General features: G+C 49.9%; 1 pseudogene across 1 annotated transcript; it reads right to left on the reverse strand.

Moving 5' to 3' along the window:
- Nucleotides 1-290: 290 nt before the first annotated feature.
- LOC307097086 (nuclear prelamin A recognition factor-like) lies at nucleotides 291-1,611 on the reverse strand (annotated as a pseudogene). The gene has a single exon. The product of its transcript is annotated as a nuclear prelamin A recognition factor-like (transcript).
- Between the last annotated feature and the right edge of the window lie 2,449 nt (nucleotides 1,612-4,060).

The following is a 4,060-nucleotide window of genomic DNA, read 5'->3' on the forward strand; positions in this document are numbered from 1 at the left end:
CTGTCGCCATTCTTGTTCTTTGGGATTTTTTCATCATCGGATAAAAGGATATGTACATTGGGGCAATCCTCTCAAGATACAATATTCCAGTTGCACCCATGTGATGACGACAGCACCCCTCAGAGGGAGGGAGCTGACAGATGGGGAGCAGGGATTCCTGAAAACCAAAGCAATGACAGAGATGCTAAGCCTTTCCTTCACGTGTCTGACACCCTTCCTCAGGCGGCCTGCAGGCCGGGCGTCTGCTGGACCTTTACCACATGATGTCCTTGCAGGCTGCCCTGGCCCTACTAAGCAGTATGCAGGGCCGCCTGGGCCCGGGAGGAGTCGCCCTTCCCACCAGCCACTCCTGGTACAGCTCCTGCACATGGGCGCTGGTCTCCGGGGGCCACACTGGAATGGCAGTGTAGATGCCTTCCATCTGCCGCACAGTGCCCTGTCGGCATGCCCGTCCTCCACCTGGGCCTGGCCCCTGCCGCTTAGGCATGCCCGGTGCAGGCCAGGACCTCCACGAAGTGGCAGGGGAACTTGGCCCTCTTCAGCTTCAGGACCACTTCCGGATGTTCCAAAAGCCATAAGCAGCCTCAAAGCTTAGCAGAACCTCTCCGTCCCTTTTAAGGGTGACCTCCTGGAAGATTCTGTTCCTCAGGGTGCGGTAGGTGAGCACCCCCATATCCTCATTGAACAGCTCCTTGGCCCTGTGCCTGAAGATGTGCACCAGGTGCCCGACGGAGCTGCCACCCTCGTGGAGCCTCACCTCCTCCTCCTTCATGTCTCCAAACAGAGTGTCCACTGTGGCATCATTCGAGGCGAGGTCACTTTGCTCCATTATCTGGACAATTTCACCTGAGGTTAACACGCAGTCAGCACCTGGAAACTATGCAAAGCTGTGGGAACATCTTCTCAAAGGGCCTCCAGTTTCTTGTCATAACATGGGGCCACAGTGACGTGGAAAATCTTGTCTGGGGACAGGTTCTGCCATCTGGTGAAGTAGTCCTTCACCAGAGAGCCCATGATCTGCTGGGGAGACTTGGCCGTGCAGAGGTGCGGGTGATGGGGTGACCGAGCCCACGCTCTGCATATCGGTCCCAGCCGGGGCAGGCGGAGGTCAGCATGGGTAGCCGGGGCTCTTCCTCACGGTGCTGGCAGTACCGACACACAAATTCCTTCCGACTCTCCAGGATGCTGAAGTCCGCAGCTATCTTCATGTGAAAGACACTGCGCCCCAAGGCTTTTGAGAAATCCGCAGAGCCTTCTGGGTGCATCAGTGACACTGAGGCTGAATTTAACAGCAAAATAAGGCAGAGACTGAGGACACACGGACACTGTCAGCACCTTGTGCTGTGAGGTATCACATTTCTTATTAAGGTTCAGAGCACGGAAGAAGTCCTTGGTGTTCTGCTGAGAAACTTGGACCCCTTCCTCTGCGGTTACACAACTGTCACACGCCAGGCAGTCACTCAGAAATGTCTTGGCATCGGCCAGCTTATGGAATTCTCCCTTCTCTCCGTTCTCCTGAGATGGACTCCGGCCGTTGACTGCGGCATTCTCTTGGTCATCGGTTTTTGTTTTTCTACTACATTCCTTCCGAGTGCAGTGAAAACACTTCATCTGGAGCGGGGCGGGCGGGGGCCGGCTCCAGTGACCTGGAGGAAGCACAGGGAGAGCAGTCAGTCACCGCTGGTCACCCCTGGAGCTGCTGGTGGCATCCTTTCTTCCTTGTGGAGTGTCTAGGGAGGGGAAGTGGCCGCAGTGCCTGAGGCTGAGTTCCAGGAGGCCGGCAGCGCTGTTGGGATCGTGCCAGAGGCGCTGGTCCATTGGTGCCTGGCACATCCTCTGGAGATTGAACCTACAGGACTACTAAAGAAGCCAATCCCCAGTTCCGCCCGCCTCCACCACCGATTGATTGGAGTCTGAGGGCCGGAGGAGGAACCAAGAGGCTGCCTTCCAGCTGCTCTCCAGTCCCTGCGCCACTCACTCCGGTTCCCTGTTACCCATCCCCTGATCAATGGGAGCCTGCAGGCCGGGAGAGGGACCAGGCTCCGTGGATTCACTGGAGCCTGAGGGACCCAGTTCTGTTAGCCATCCCCTGATCAATGGAGCCTGAGGGCCGGGGGATGGACCGGTAATCCGTTCGGTCGTTATGGACTATGGGTTTTTATATATTAGGATGGACAAAGAATATATATCCAGTGATTTCCAAACTTAAATTATAATTCAATTTTTGAGATAGTCACATACATTTCTACCTCTAAATAAGATTGCACTCAAACTAATGTTTCAGTGTGAAGAAATATTTGTTTTTGTTAATCCTCACCCAAGGATATGTTTCCATTTATTTTTTTAGAGATAGTGGAAGGGACGGGGAGAGACAGAGAAAGAGAAGCATGGATGTGAGAGAGACACATTGATTGGTTGCCTCCTGCACATGCCTGGACCAGAGCTGAGGAGTTTTCAACCAAAGTGTATGCCCTTGACCAGAATAGAACCCGACACGTTTCAGACTGCAGGCAGAATCTATCCAAACCAGCTGAACCAAACCGTCTAGAGTGTGATGAAATATTTTATGTGAAATTATGTTAATGGATTTTTCCAAAAAACATTTTCACCTATACCCTAAACATATTATATGAAAGTAGAAATTTTTAAACTATTCTAATTAATTTAATAATTAAGGTCATGTTAGATTTCTAAAAGGTAGTTGTTATATATTCATTTTAATAGGTAATATATGCCATGTGATTTCAAAAATACACAAATATTTTAGATGGGAGTAGAAGCAAAAATTTGTATTTCACACCCCAATCCTTCATTTTCTGAGAGACAAACTCTGTTACAAGGTGATTAGTTATCTTCACAGAGTTACTTTGTAAAAATATAAATGAATCAGTATAGATTGAGATAGACATTCTGTCTTTTAATAAATGCAAGAAGTAGCATATTTTCTTACAAATTTCAATTTGTTATACTTAGCCAAAATGTTATTCCAAAGCCTTAGATTAAAAAAAAAAAGTCTGCCCATCTCCACCCCCACACCCACCCTCACCAAAGTAGCAACCGTACTAATTTCTGGTGACTTTGCACTGCATTAGCCTGCATTTCTGTTTTATCTTTTCTACAGAAATTATTGTTATTTGAGATTATATTTTACTAGAGGCCTGGTGCACGAAATTCGTGCACGGAGGGGGGTTGTCCCTCAGCCCAGCCTGTACCCTCTCCAATCTGGGACCCCTCAAGGGATGTCCGACTGCCTTGAGGGCAGTCGGACATCCCTCTCACAATCCAGGACTGCTGGCTCCCAACTGCTTGCCTGCCTACCTTCCTGATTGCCCCTAACCGCTTCTGCCTGCCAGCCTGATCACCCCCTAACCACTCTGCTGCCAGCCTGTTTGCCCCCAACTTCCCTCCTCTGCCGGCCTGGTTACCCCTAACTGCCCTCTCCTGCAGGGTTGATCACCTCCAACTGCCCTCCCTTGCAGGCCTGGTCCTTCTCAACTGCCCTCCCTTGCAGGCCGGGTGCCTCCCAACTGCCCTCTCCTGCTGGCCATCTTGTGGTTGCCATCTTGTGTCCACATGGGGGCAGGATCTTTGACCACATGGGGGCAGCTATATTGTGTGTTGCAGTGATGATCAATCTGGATAGTACTCTTTTATTAGATAGGATGACATTTCTTTCTTTTTTTTTTTTTATCCTCACCTGAGTATATGTTTCCATTGACTTTTAGAGAATGTGAAAGAGAAAGGGAAAGACAGAGAGAAACATCAAAGTGAGAGGAATACTTAGATTGCTTGCCTCCTTCCTGAGCCCTGACCTGGGCCCCAGCCAGGGAGGAGCCTGCAACTTAGGTACATGCCCTTGATCAGAATCTAACCTGGACTCTGCGGTTGGCAAACCTAGACATTATCCACTGAGCCAAACCGTGTAGGGCAGGTTATGACATTTCTTAGCCCTCCAGCAGTGGACCTTCATTTTTTTCTCCAGGAGTGTGGTGGAAAAGCCCTAGATCACTTTTTTGGATTCTTATACCCAAGTTACTAAGAATATCACCAGTGGCATACA

The sequence above is a fragment of the Cnephaeus nilssonii genome, assembly GCF_951640355.1.
Source record: "Cnephaeus nilssonii genome assembly, chromosome: 3".
In the NCBI taxonomy this organism is placed as follows: domain Eukaryota; kingdom Metazoa; phylum Chordata; class Mammalia; order Chiroptera; family Vespertilionidae; genus Cnephaeus; species Cnephaeus nilssonii.